The sequence below is a fragment of the Mus musculus genome, chromosome 4 (assembly GCF_000001635.26).
Source record: "Mus musculus strain C57BL/6J chromosome 4, GRCm38.p6 C57BL/6J".
NCBI lineage: Eukaryota > Metazoa > Chordata > Mammalia > Rodentia > Muridae > Mus > Mus musculus.
Window position 1 is genome coordinate 71072246 of NC_000070.6, and position 15914 is coordinate 71088159.

The following is a 15914-nucleotide window of genomic DNA, read 5'->3' on the forward strand; positions in this document are numbered from 1 at the left end:
GAAGAATCCGGTTGTCCAAGTGTGTTCTTGCTGGTGAAAACAATAGCTCGGGACAAGTGGTGCCAAGAAACCCGGGAACTGCATACCATCACCGGCACAAGGGAGATACCCCATTTGCAGGGCCAGTTCAGAACTGCGGGACACATAAGGCTCTGTAAGGTATGTTCAGTCTTGAAATTTCTCCAGTGTTAGAGGCCTTTTTGAATGTTTTCACGGGGATCATTCTTTTTCTTTTGATCATGTACTGCTTCCAGCACTGGAACTGCTGACTGGTTCTCAGTCGGTCAGGCACGGTTAGATAACAGGGCAGCGATCAATATGGGAACTTCCCACTTTATAGTGACTGCCATCGTCTCCTGGCCAGGTCGCCTCTGAGCTCGTGCAAGTTCCCTGAGTCTTGAGCTCTGAGGACACAGTGCTGGAGCAGATGGATAATGGGGACTGGGGCTATATGATGAGTGACCCAGTCACGTTAAATGTAGGTGGACACTTGTACATGACATCGCTTACCACGTTGACATGCTACCCAGATTCTATGCTTGGAGCTATGTTTGGGGGTGACTTCCCCACAGCCTGAGACCCTCAAGGCAATTACTTCATTGATCAAGACGGACTGTTCTTCCGCTATGTCCTTAACTTCCTACGGACTTCGGAACTGACACTCCCCCTGGACTTTAAGGAGTTTGATCTGCTTCGGAAAGAGGCTGATTTCTACCAGATTGAACCCTTGATTCAGTGTCTCAATAACCTCAGGCCTCTGTATCCTATGGATACTTTTGAAGAAGTCATAGAGCTGTCTAGCACTCAGAAGCTTTCTAAATATTCCAATCCGGTGGCCATAATCATAACACAATTAACAATCACCACAAAGGTCCACTCCTTACTCGAAGGCATCTCAAGATTTGTTCAATATTGGGGAATAAATGCTGCCTCCCTGGACTCTGATGAATATACCGGATATACTAATCCCAGTGTAGAGATCACTGGGTTCAATAAAACTTTGGTAAACCAAATTAATTATCCACCTACCCCAGTCTGTGTTTATCCCCCTTTCTTGTTCATCCTTTCAAATGATTCATTTGAAGTCTGTTCCAATGATTCTTGTTGGATTTCTCAGAGTTGGGATGCAACAAAGGACACCCGAGCCATGGTGGCCTGGATCCCACATTGGATCCCTGTTCCAGTGGAAACACCCTCCACCTTATCCCTGTTTTGACAAAAAAGAGATTTTGGCATTACTGTTGCAGTGATCATAGCAATTTCAGCCAGTGTAGCTGCTCCTACAGCTGCAGGGTATGCTATGGCTAGGACGGTCCAAGCAGGCACAAAATTCAATCAGCTTTCAGTCGATCTGACTGATGCCATCAATGTCCAAACTTCTGCTAGTGCCCAGTTGAAGGGAGGGCTGATGATTTTTAATCAGCGCCTTGATCTGGTTGAGGAACAGATCAGTGTCCTATACCAGTTTGCCCAGTTGGGTTGTGAAAGAAAATTGGGCACTCTGTGTATTACCAGTGTCCAATATGAAAATTTTACTCGTGCAGCTAATCTGTCTAGACAGCTCTCCTTGTATCTTGCAGGAAATTGGTCCAAGGGGTTCGATGAGACTCTTGAGGCTCTGAGGGCGGCAGTTTTAAGGATCAACTCAACGCGAATGGACCTGTCATTGACAGAGGGCCTCTCCTCCTGGATTTCATCTGCATTTTCTTATTTTAAGGAATCGGTGGGGGTAGGTTTATTTGGTACTGCCATCTGCTGTGGACTTGTGTTCATGCTCTGGTTGGTTTGCAAGCTCAGAGCCCAACAAACATATGACAATGTTGTGACAGTTCAAGCACTTGCTGCCATAGAGCAAGGGGCCTCCCCTGAAATTTGGCTATCTATGCTAAAGAATTAGTCGGCATTTGTCATTTTTTGGCTGGCCTCTTTTGTAGAGTTCGCCCTAGGTCATTTAGTAGTTACTGTCACATAGCACTGCAGTATACAGGGACTGGCAACTTTCCTCATGCACAGATTAACCTAAGACATGGGGCCCGGTGGTGATAGGGTTACCCTATGACAGGAAAGGCTGTGACATTAGAGGAACGACCTAAGACAGAAGCCACAGCGGATAGACATAATTACACAGACCTAGTCCAGCCTCATTTTAATAAAACAAAAAGGGGGAGATGTGGAGGGCCATGCTGCAAGCAATCACCATTATAAGATGGCACTGGCTTCCACTGTGCCTAACTAGTAAACAAGCCTTGTGTGAATGTGTGAGAGTGAACTCACGCCTAGTCACTGCCCATCTCGGGGCTTAGTAATGAGGTGATTGGCGAGCAACAAATCAGGAGCTGACACGCCACATCAGGTGCTGAAATGCCACGATGAGGGCTATATAAGCAGCACCATTTTCCGGGGTCTGGGTCTTCCCTCCTTAAGAAGCAATAAAGCTTGCCTCAGAAGAGTTCAGTTGTCCGAGTGTGTTCTTGCTGGCGAGAACGATAGCTCGGGACAAACTACCTATAACAGAGTGTAACTAGCCTGGCAAAAATGACAGTATTTTAAAGTGTAGCTTTCCTTTAAAATACTGCCTCTCAATTTGATTATCAGAGTAATAATTAAAAAAAAGAACCCCCAAAAATAAAAATCTTCTTCATGAATCTAATGTTAGGAGGAAAGGTACCAGGCAGGGAAGAAACTTGACTCCAGAAAAGAAATTTCTTACAGTTCTATTTGTCAAACTAAGAGTGAGATGAAAACCCAGATAACATTGTGTCAATGGTGGGTCTAACTACACATTGGAGGTTTCTCTGGATCTCTCATTTTCTCTTCCCAATGGAACCACTTGAAATTAAACTCTTTTTTTTTTTTTTTTTTTGATTTCTACTTTTAATCTGAACTATTGGCACATTGAAAATAGGTGGCCAGACTTGACATGGGCCAAAAGTTTTGATACCTAAGTTCAGGATCAAGAGAAACTTTTTACTTCCTTTTGTGTGAGAAATGGAAAAGTGCAGAAAATAAATAAACTGACAAGTAAGAGGTTCCTAAGAAGATGCACTTGACTTGTCACACCAGCCTAAAACATCACTCTTTCTGGTTTATAGGGTTTTATCTGATGCTTCAAATATAATGACATGAAACATCTTCCAAGAGTCTGATGGAGATGGTGTTTTGTTGTTGTTAGTCTTGTTCCTTGAAAAGTGATGGCATTTCAAGTCTCACCAACTTCTCTTTGTAAAAATCATACATCTGTTCTATCAATATGGTAATTTCTTTCAGGTCAATATTCTGAATTAGATATCTGAATGTTTCCCAAGTATAGAAAATTATCAGTTAAATACTTTGTTAGTGAGTAAACATGTGAAATGCAAAAATAAAAGGTCATACAGTATGAGTGGGAGTGGCTAATCAGGAATCAGAGCAGAGAGCTGTGGGAAAAGCTGAGGTCTGTAGAAGGATCCAGAGAGACCACGTGTATATTAAAAATGCAATGAGGAAACCTGCTATTTTATATTTTGAAGAAGAAAAATAGTGAAATAACTGTTGATATTTAGATATTTCATAGATTGCAAAATATCCTAAATTGACTCAATCTCCCACACCAGTACATATATTCATGTTGTTTTAGGGTAGTCAAAATATTTCAAAATGTTAATTCAGCATATATTAACTGCCTTTTGCTATATTCTACTATGAGAAATTATCCAAAAGGATGCCGAGAGATTTCAAAGTTAATTTCAGAGATGTTACTATTGAACTGAAATGTGTTCCCAATAATTCTTGAGATGAGGCTTCAATTAATTCTGTAGTACCTTACAATATAACTTCATGTAGAAGTTCTTGAAACATGGTCTAAGAATGAAACTGTGTGACAAGATTTCTGATAGCTCATGAGAAAACTCTAGGTGAAATAGACAAAGGTATTATAACTTCTGTCCTCTATAACTTTGATTTGTTTTGGAATGTGTTTTGTACCCTTCTTTGGTATAGTCAATAGGAGTAGGTTTGCTTCAGATTACACACTGCTGCTTACTTTTATTTTTAGCTTGTTTCCAAACATGGGTTGAACTTTGCTCATAAACTTGCTGAATCTTCCGAATGCCTCAGAATACGAATTGTTTTTTACCCAGAGTAAAGGTTGCTCTTGCATGAGACCTTAATCTGTTCATATTAGGCTTTATTCTTGCAGGTTGCCTCTGACAACAAGAATGGTAACAAAAGTGTCATAAGGTATTTGTATTTATGTGATCACTGAGATAGACTCTAATCAAATATTACTGGTAAACTTATAAAGAAAGGAAATTTGAGCATGTGGACAAAGAGATAGACATGCAGAGGGAAGAATGATAGTAAGAGACACAATGAGTTCCCTGGCAGGCACTGCAAAGGAAATCATGAAGGACCTAAAAAATATCTTTTCTTACTAACTCCTTTAACCCCATTAAAACATTAGGATTCCTGCTTCCACAGTAGTGAGACAATATATTTCTGCTGTTTAAAGAAAGAAAACCATAGCATTTCATGTCTTCTCAGAAGGAAGTTCATTTTCTTTCATTCTTCACTTTTTAATATCTGAAACACAAAAGCAAAACATGAATTCCAGGAAGTACCAGTAGAAACTGAAAAGTAAGTCAGGACACACAAAGCCTACTCTTTTTAAAGCCATCTTAGTATCAGAGATTGTGAATTTTTTTTTTATAAATAGCCATATAATCATATTGCAGGCCAAGTGAACTATGAAGCCTCCTGTTAGTTACCTAGCTCTGCTTTTGTAACACAAATATCAACCACAGACAAAATGTGACCACAAGTGTTTCATTGTTTCCCAGTAAAATTTTATTTAGGGGCAGGAGAATTAGAATTTAATTTGATCTCTCAAGTGAAAAGTAGATTTTTTTTCAGTAATTAAAAATGTAAGTTGAGCAGTAGTGGAGCATGCCTTTAATCCCAGCCCTTGGGAGGCAGAGGCAGGTGGATTTCTGAGTTCAAGGCCATCCTGGTCTACAGAGTGAGTTCCAGGTCACCAGGGCTACACAGAGAAACACTGTCTCAAAAACAAACAAACAAACAAACAAACAAACAAACAAACAAACAGTAAAAGCAATATTCTGTTCTTGGGCTTAAATTGAAAGTTTGTCTTATGGACAAAGTTTGCTTAACCCCTGATTTAATATTAAATACTTGAGATGCTGCTTAGTCCAGAAGGAATATGTACACAAGATTCAACTCCTTTAACTTCCTTCAGGGCACAGTGTGTCTTATAAACATCAGTCTGCTAAAATGAAAATGTTTATTTGCTCCAACTATGGAATGAAGTCAGTAATAATGAAAAATAATCAGGAACCTTGATCTGGGCATGAACACATTTGCCACATCCATATAATCCACTCATATTAATGTCTTATGGACACAAAAAAACCTAATAAATACTACTGAGTTCTGTTTGTTTTATATGAACAAGGCTTTTGGACCCATCCCTGTTAGATGTGCATATCACATGTGCTTTATTATGCTATGTGAAAACAAAAACCCATGAACCAGAACTTTTTGATTATACTGGTCTTGTAATCCCTGCCCTAGTAGCCTCCTGAGCTTTTTATTTGAAAGAAAGGAAGGCTTCTCTTTGTGCTAAGACTGACCAACAGCCAGTGTATATTCCTCACAACTAATGCATAGAACAAAATGGGACTATCTTCCCCAGAGGTTTACTCATATCTAAACTCCCATGACTTTGAGTAACCTATAATGGGTTTAGTGAAGGCAAAGAGGGCAGAGTAATAAGAAGTAATATTAAGAATATTATAATAGTTTGTTGAGTCTGGTCTATCTGTCCATGTACACATACTTTCATAAGTTGTATTTCAATCTTTAAAGATCCTGAAATACTGCCTTGTGCTGAACTTACTCCTCATGCTGAATGCACTATCTTGAATACAATAGACCTGGTACGGTGTTTAACCTTGAATTCAAAGAATGAGAAAATTATTATTCAATCTCAAAGTTAATAATTGAAATGACAACTTCCTCTTTGTTCCCATCTGAGGCTGATCATGAGATCATCTCGTACAGCCTTTCTCACAACCCTAACCCTTTCTCTCAGCTGCCAACTTTTACAGAAATTCCCTGGTTCTAGTTGGCCATGTACAATAAGGAAGGCAAGCAATCTTCCCTTTCCCTTCTCTCATCCAAATCCATTTCTCTTGTCTTGTCTCTAACTCTGCAAGAATCCACCTGTTTTGGTGTCTTTTATGCTCCCTGCCTGCATTCCCTGGGTACTATGCAGATCTTGGTGCCACACCCATTTTTCCTAACTCACATGAACTCCATCATTCCTATGACCCTTTCTAATTATTCTCATTCCTAAATGTCAGATCCTGATTCCAACAAACTCCTTCTACATGAAATCCCCAATTGCCACAACAAGCAGAATCTCAGATCTCAGAGGAATTCCCCACACCAGCCTAAAAAACAGAGAGGAAACAAAAACAGGAATGGAACATCCACTCAATAAACACAAGAAGACATAACAGAATTACCATTATCCCAAACCAAGATGACTAGACAGCATAAAACAATCAATAGCAACCAGAAAAACATGTTTCCACTACAGCCACCTTACTATAGTAGCCCTGAAATATGCAACATAGTTGAAACACAAGATAGCTTAAAATAGCCTTTATGAATATGATAGAGTTCTTTAAAGAGGATATCAATAAATCTATTAACGAAATCTCAGAAAACACAAAAAGGTACTGGAATGAAATGAAGAAAGCAGGTTCATGACATGCACAAGTCAATGGCCTTTCTGTACACAAAGGATAAACAGGATGAGAAAGAAATTAGAGAAACAACACCCTTCTCAATAGTTACAAATAATATAAAATACCTTGGCATGACTCTAACTAAGGAAGTGAAAGATCTGTATGATAAGAACTTCAAGTCTCTGAAGAAAGAAATTAAAGAAGATCTCAGAAGATGGAAAGATCTCCCATGCTAATGGATTGGCAGGATCAATATAGTAAAAATGGCTATCTTGCCCAGAGCAATCTACAGATTCAATGCAATCCCCATCAAAATTCCAACTCAATTCTTCAACAAATTAGAAAGGGCAATCGGCAGATTCATCTGGAATAACAAAAAACCTAGGATAGCAAAAACTCTTCTCAAGGATAAAAGAACCTCTGGTGAAATCACCATGCCTGTCCTAAAGCTGTACTACAGAGAAATTGTGATAAAAACTGCATGGTACTGGTATAGTGACAGACAAGTAGAACAATGGAATAGAATTGAAGACCCAGAGATGAACCCACACAGCTATGGTCACTTGATTTTTGACAAGGGAGCTAAAACCATCCAGTGGAAAAAAGACAGCATTTTCAACAAATGGTGCTGGGACAACTGGTGGTTATCCTGTAGAAGAATGCAAATTGATCCATTCCTATTTCCTTGTACTAAGGTCAAATCTAAGTGGATTAAGGAACTCCACATAAAACCAGAGACACTGAAACTTATAGAGGAGAAAGTAAGGAAAATCCCCGTAGTTATGGGTACAGGGAAAAATTCCTGAATAGAACAGCAATGGCTTATTCTGTAAGATTGAGAATAGACAAATGGGACCTCATAAAATTGCAAAGTGTCAGCAAGGCAAAAGACACTGTCAATAAGACAAAAAGACCACCAACAGATTGGGAAAGGATCTTTACCTATCCTAAATCAGATAGGGGACAAATATCCAATGTATATATATACATACATATATATATATATATATATATATATATATATATATATATATATATATATATATATATATATATATATCTCAAGAAGGTGGACTCCAGAAAATCAAATAACCCCATTAAGAATTGGGGCTCAGAGCTGAACAAAGAATTCTCACCTGAGGAATACCGAATGGCAGAAGAGCACTTGAAAAAATGTTCAACATCCTTAATCATCAGGGAAATGAAAATCAAAACAACCCTGAGATTCCACCTCACACCAGTCAGAATGGTTAACATCAAAAATTCAGGTGACAGCAGATGCTGGCGAGGATATGGAGAAAGAGAAACACTCCTCCATTGTTGGTGGGATTGCAAGCTTGTGCAACCACTCTGGAAATCAGCCTGGCAGTTCCTCAGGAAATTGGACATAGTACTACCGGAGGATCCCGCAATACCACTCCTGGGCAGATGTCCAGAAGATGTCCCAACCGGTAAGTAGGACACATGCTCCACTATGTTCATAGCAGCCTTATTTATAATAGCCAGAAGCTGGAAAGAACCCATATGTCCCTCAACAGAGGAATGGATACAGAAAATGTGGTATATTTACACAATGGAGTACTACTCAGCTATTAAAAAGAATGAATTTATGAAATTCCTCAGTAAATGGATGGACCTGGAAGGCATCATCCTGAGTGAGGTAACCCAATCACAAAAGAACTCATACAATATGTTCTCACTGATAAGTGGATATTAGCCCAGAAACTTAGGATACCCAAGATATAAGATACAATTTGCTAAACGCATGAAACTCAAGAAGAACGAAGACCAAAGTGTGGACACTTTGCCACTTCTTAGAATTGAGAATAAAACTCCCATGGAAGAAGTTACAGAGACAAAGTTTGGAGCTGTGACAAAAGGATGGACCATCTAGAGACTTCCATATCCTGGGATCCATCCCATAACCAGCATCCAAACACTTACACCATTGCATACACTAGCAAGATTTTGCTGAAAGGACCCTGATATAGCTGTCTCTTGTGAGACTAGGCAGGGGCCTAGCAAACACATAAGTGGATGCTCACAGTCAGCTATTAGATGGATCACATGGCCCCCAATGGAGGAGCTAGAGAAAGTACCCAAGGAGCTAAAGGGATCTGCAACCCTATAGATGGAACAACATTATGAACTAACCAGTACCCCGGAGCTCTTGACTCTAGCTGCATATGTATCAAAAGATGGCCCAGTCGGCCATCACTGGAAAGAGAGGTCCATTGGACTTGCAAACTTTATGTGCCCCAGTACAAGGGAACGCCAGGGCCAAAAAGTGGGAGTGGTTGGGTAGGGGAGTGGGGGGGAAGATAGGGGGACATTTGGGATAGCATTGGAAATGTAAATGAGGAAAATACCTAATTTTAAAAAAAGAAAGTGGAATAGAATAAATAAAAAAAACCAAAGTGAGGTAAAAATGAAAATGAAAAACTTAGGAACTCAACCATGTACCTCAGAGTCAAGCTTCACCAAGATAATGCAAGAGATGGAAGAGATACTCTTTAAAGAAAAGGCATTTAAGACAAGATATGGGGTTTGTTGAGGAGAGACAGGGAAGGGGGATAACGTTTGAAATGCAAACAAAGAAAATATTTTTTATAAGTTACATTTTGAACTGGGAAAAAAAAAACATGATAGAAGACCTAAGGATCTCAGTCAAAGAAAACATCAAATGTAAAATAATAAATAATATAGGCACAGAAAATTGACACCATGAAAAGAATAAATATATTAATATTAGGAATAGAAGAAGGAGAAACAGTTAGGACAAAGACACAGTAAATATTTTTAACAAAATCCTAGAAGAAAATTTCCCTAACCTAAAGAAGGGAGCACCTATAGAGATACAACAAGCATATAGATCACAAAATAAACTGAATGAGAAAACAAATTCCTGAGGCCATCACACCCAGAATAGTAGGTAAAAGGGCCACCTCCTTTGAAAAGCACTCACTATCTTGGTTCAGGTCAGGTCCGAATGACCAAAGCCACTGACATCTATTCTATCTACTGCCAGCTTCCACTGCATTGTCCCTGTCCCCATCTTGGGTAAATATTCACTGTTTATGCCACGCCAGTCAGAAAAACAGGTGCGGGCTATAACAGTTTGAAAAATAAGTGTATGCCATGTCAGTGAAAACACTGATAGATTAAATCATATAGTAACTCCCTGATGGACCAGGTACAAATCATAACAGCTGCAAGAACCCCAGATATCTGGCAACCCTCAGGCTTCCTCCACTCTCTCAATGCTCTCACACAATATCCCCAACCCCCACTCCACTCCTCACCACTGTGCCCCTGACCACAACTTGGGTAGAAACCACATACAGCTCCCTTCTGTACCAAAGTCCAAGCTAGCCACCAGAAATAAAATCTCAAACCCTAATGGGGACTCCCTACTGGACCACTAGTCATGCTGTACAACATAAATCCAAACCACAAACACCAGAAGACCAAAGAAGAAACAGAAACCAAGGAACCAAACATTCATCCAATAAAAACAAACTCAGAAAAAGGCACCTAGACCTATAATTATCCTAAGCCCAGATGCCTAGATGCCAGTGTAAGAACAGACTTCCAGAGATAGTTTGAGGCAAAGCAGAGCAATTCAGTGAGAAGCCAGTTATAATTAATCAGTGTGGAAAATAGTTTTGAGCCAGAACAGCTGAGTTGAACCAACCAGTCAACGTTTAGATAGAACAAGAACAAGTGAGCTTATTCAACAGAGGACAATTACATCTGGCAAATAAAATTTACATTTTCATTAGCCAAGCATTGTCTGACTGGATTCAAGTACCATTCCTTGAGATAGAACCCATACCTGATGCTGCTGTGTTACTAAAATCCTGAGACTAGATAGATCATAATTCTAGGAGAAATCCAAATATTACTGTTTTGCTAAAGGAACCTACCAGTAAAATGATCCCTAAAGACATCCTTCTATACTCAAAGATCTGTCTCATGCTCAACCACCATCAAAGAATCTTAATCCTGAAGTAGATAGGAATAAATACAGACCCATAACTGAATAATGTACAGAGACTAAGAGACCTTTGTACATTCAGGGTTAAATGAGATATCTACAACAAATCTTTCTTCCCAGGGCTCAGGGAACTATGTGTACAAGGAAGTAGAAAGATTATAAGAGCCAGAGGAGACTGAGACCACCAAGAAAGCACAGCCTTCTAAGCAGCATGACTGATTCATATATGAACTCATAAATACTGTGACAACAATCTAAGAGCCTGCATGAGTTTGTACCAGATGGCATCCTAGAACTGAAAACAGTGTCCTCATCCCTAACCCATAAGCTAGCTCCAATTGATAACTACTTTCCATTGAAAAATTACTTTTCTGCAAGGAAATCTCACTGGGAAAAACAAGGCACTCTTTCCTATTTATTATTTATTTATTTATTTATTTATTCATTTACATTCTGATCCCTGGCCCTAACCTCAGTCCCCCCATCCCATACACAGTCCCTCCTTCCATTCACACTCTCCTTCTCCAAACCACTCTTAAGGGTAAGTTCCAGGTTCATACAGTAAATGGCCAATACAAAATGAACTCATCTTTCAGTTTCTTATTTATCATAATTTTGTGTTAGGTCACTTTTTTAAACATCACAGATACTTTGCATACACACACACACACACACACACACACACACACACACACACACACGTATGTGTGTGGTTTTTATCCTGATTTTGTATATGTGAACAAATGTTTTCTGCTCTTGTATGTATTTCTAGTACTTTTTGGTTTACTGTTCTGTTTTTCCTATGTCAGCCTGTTTGTTAAAGAAAATAAAAATGAAATCATTTTCTGTTTTGTTATTATTCTTTAGATGCTTGTTTGTTTTCTAATGAGAGACAAAGAGTTTGGATCCAATTTGGAGACAAGATGGTAAAGAAATAAAAATACTTGAAGGGTGAAAAATTGTAGTCAGAATAAGTTGTTTCATCTGAAAACAGACTATTTTCAACAAAAGAAATAAAATGAAAATTGGCTAAAGTGCCTGGATTCGCACATGCTTTTACAGTTTTGATATCTTACTTATTTATGCTAAATGAACTAGGAAAGATGGTATTAATTTGGACAGCTATAGCAATTTGGGGAGAAATCAACTGCAAAAGATTGTATCATGTAATACTAACACACACACACACACACACACACACACATACACACACACACACACACATACACATATGCACACCAACTCAGATAAAGGTAGATTATATAATTTACTTATAAATGAATATAAAAATGAAATTAATAATGAACTATAAAATGTTTCCAACTTTTTGATTCTAAAAATTGCCATGGAGACATGGAACATTGTAGAAAAAGTCATTGCTTTCCTATGAATAATTGAGTTTTCTCATTTGTGTATATTATGTTTCCTCTTTTATGCACAAGTACTGCTGTAAGAGAATTCTGGAAACTTTCCAAACAACTCAAGTTGAAGATTCTGTAGACATTCCAGGGGAAATATTTAGTATTAGTATGCAGTGAAATTTTACAGCTTTCAAAAAATCTACATTAAGCATACAATTCAATCAGAAATTTTATATGCCAAGTACCTTGTCAGGGCTGCTTTAAACTCTTGGTTTCCTACTAGGCTGGCATAAATATATGTTAGTTTAAATTTTCATTGGGTAAGACAAAAGTATTTATTAACTCAATTGTAAAAATTTGAAGTACAAGAATTAATTTACAACGCTGTCACAAAGAACTTAGACGATATAATGTGTGCGTTGGATAATGTGGAGAGGCAGTTTCCATTTTTTCAAAACTACTTGTTTTGTTATTATATATGTTTCTTTTAATGGTCATTGATTTATTTTATAAATAGATGCAAAGTAAGAGGAAAATAATTAAACTTTCTCTGAAATTACTCTGGATAATTATTTTAATGTCTATAGTTATAGCAATAACATTTAGGATATCTCAATGAGAAAGAGCAAAATCAGTTTGATCACTTGCTTGAAGTACTATTTAAGTTGTTTTTATTCTGATCACATCTTACATTCCTAATAGAGCTTCTTCAATTTCTACTTGAAATTTATAATATTTGACAATTTTTAATATATACTCCCAGTCTCTGCCTCTACATCACAATGATCTTCATTTGACTAACTTCTAAACATTTCATTCTTACATTTGAATTTTTCTTCCCAATGCTATGGCTACTGTTATCATATATTACCTACAGAAATGTCTACAATTGAATCAGCCATGAAATAAAATATTCATATTACTGTAAAACTGAGAATCTACATGGGGGATGTGAAAAATTCCTGAAAAGAGACTGACTAATTTATTAACTGTGCAGTGATATGTACAGGTTTTATTGGACATAAGACCTGCTCTATGAACTGGAAACCATACCTTACTCTGTAAATGAAGTAAAATTGGTCTCAGTGACATATTGTTATATTGATTGATCAACCCTCATCAGGAGACACTACTTCATGAAGTATCTGGCATTTACAAACCCAAACAACTGGCCAACATGAAAAGACTTCACAGTGCTCATCCCTAAATGGGATGTCTATATCATAACTCTGTCCCATTCAAGGCTCAGAGATCTACACATAAAAGGAACCAGAAAGACTTTAAGAACCAGAGTGGTGGATGATTTTATATCCTTAAATATCTGACAGTATTTTCAAGATAGAACAGGACAGATCCACATATAAAATCTAGATTAAACTATCTTTTAACCCTTTAAAAGGAGAACCAGAATTTTTATAGTTCAATATTCAAGGAAACAGGCTCTCTGCTGCAAGGGAGTATTTACAACATAGTTAGAGCACACACAAGATATTCACCAGCTCATACCATGCAAAACCTCAACATAGAGACCTGTTCCATCCCTAACTACTGTGGATGTATTGCTATTTAGTAATTACTAGGAGATAAAAATCTTTCTTTCTTTCTTTCTTTCTTTCTTTCTTTCTTTCTTTCTTTCTTTCTTTCTTTCTTTCCTTCCTTCCTTCCTTGGCCAAATTTTTATATATATATATATCATATGACATTCTCAAAAATAAACAAAAATTATTTAAAAGAATTTGTGACTTCAAGTGTGTTTTTGATGAGTCAACTGTCCATGTGTGATTGTATATGTCTTCATGTTGAATTGTTGCTTCATTTAATGCAGAATCTCTTCCAAAATTCCAAGCCTATTATCTAATTTCCTTAGTTGTCTCTTGTCAACTCTGTGCCTGCTTCACAATGTAATTTTACTTGCACATTTATTAACGTTTTTAAATGATCACAGTTCAAAATGAGCTTGAAGATACCTAAAACAAGACTGAAGACTCAGACATGGTGGCAGAATGGAGTTACCAAGGTGTGGGAAGCAACTGATGAAGATGTGTGTTAGGTAGGTAATGACGAAAAGCCAAGAATTTGGCAAATTGAATTATCGTTAGTCAGTAGAGGAAAAGTAAGGTCTAAAGTCAGAGCATATCAGCAAGCAAAAATGTGAAGGATTCATAAATCTGTGAGTTCAGTAATATCAAACTGCAGAAAAAGTTAAAATGCTAGGACTACTTTTGGCAAGTGTCTTCCTGTAAAACAACAGGCACAAAATATATTATGATATGAAGTCTTGGTGAAAGCTAATTGGTTCTGCAGGTATGAGGTAAAGTCAGTTCAGACAGCAAACAAATGAATGCACATTCTATATTCCAATGCAACTTCATTTGTGACAATGATAGAATTTCATGTACTTTTTCCCATGTTGCAAAACATTTTCTATTTGAACTTTTTCCACTACTTCAAAAGGTAAATGCCATTCTTAGTTGAGGGGCCATAAGCATATGGTAGGCCAGATTTCTTCTTCAGCCTGCTCTTAAAATCCTTGGTAATGAAGGTGAGTTGACATACATGGGAGGCCTCCCCTTCTCTGGCGTGAGGGGCTGGGAGGAGAAGGGGGTAGGAAAGCTGCTATTGAGATATAAAGTAAACAGTTAAATTAATTCATAAGAAAGCCTTGGGAATAATATATACCTTCTAATGGATTTTTGAAATATGAATTAGTTTATAAGATGTTAATTTTTAATCAATTTATCTGGGTAGATATCTTTTTATATTTACATTACTGCTTTATTCTTTTTTATTGAATACTTTTTCTATTTACATTTCAAATGTTATTCCTTTTCTAGTTTTCCCCATACCCTAGAAACCTCCTATCCCTTCCACCCTCTCCCTGCTTCTATGAGGATGTTCCTCCATCTACCCACTCCCTATTAAGCATGTACTGAGATTCAAACTAACTCAACAACACTTCTACTGGGACTTAACTTAAGAAACTTACGGGCACAGGTCCTGCCACTGCATGGCACTGGCCAATAAGCAAGTATGTAGTAGAGAGATGGGAGAGAAAGAGAAGTAGAAAGGTGGGTGTATTATAAAGAGAGGCAGAACTGGAAACACAATGGTGGTGAGGAACAACCTGATATGAGAGGCTTGAGCTGCCCCCTGACACCATGCTGATGTCTAGGCACAAGCTGCCACTGAAGGACATAGCTGGGTTTTTGGCCCTACCAGAGAAGGGGTCTGTGTACATGTACATGGCCCATGTTACCCCAAAAGACCATTCAAATGCCTGGATGACTGTGGTCTGGGTCTGTTGTTGGAAGCCATGTTGATGTCCAAGAGCGTGTACTGAGCTGGCTTTGCCTCTTTCCTCGGAGGCAAGGCACTCAGGAAAACTGGCCTTGCCCATCAGTGGGAAAGTGCAGGACAGGTGCCACTGGTCTTGGTGAGTTAGGTGTACGAGAGCTGGTAAGCTGACCTATTCAGCTACCAGAAAGGCCCAGACCCAGGGCTTTGAGCTGGTCCACCCCACCTATGGGCTTCTGGAGCACATGAAGAGGCTAGTCTTTCAGAACCAGAGCCTTAACATCTCCATGACTCAGGACAATAGCAGGATATCTGAAAGAAGTCTCAGTGAGGATACAATATTGACGTTATAACAGAAGCCAGAGGCCTTAAACCTGACCAATGACTCATTACAATGAACATTTGCATCCAATGTTGTTTGGACAAAAGGATATACTACATGACACTCCACAGTTTCCTTAGTGAGACATTTTTGCTTGTTTGTTTATTTTCAATTTTTATTTTGTAATTTTT

The 15914-nt window shown here is 38.2% G+C and overlaps 1 long non-coding RNA gene and 1 pseudogene across 1 annotated transcript in view; one reads left to right on the top strand and one right to left on the bottom strand.

The window, feature by feature from the left end:
• The first annotated feature begins 381 nt into the window (after positions 1-381).
• On the top strand, positions 382-2521 carry Gm11227 (annotated as a pseudogene).
• A 342-nt stretch (positions 2522-2863) lies between these two features.
• Positions 2864-15914, bottom strand: part of Gm11228 — a 56025-nt gene continuing 42974 nt past the window's right edge. Inside the window, exon 3 of the long non-coding RNA XR_390664.1 lies at positions 2864-4560. This is a non-coding gene — a long non-coding RNA (predicted gene 11228). The remainder of the gene's footprint in view (positions 4561-15914) is intronic.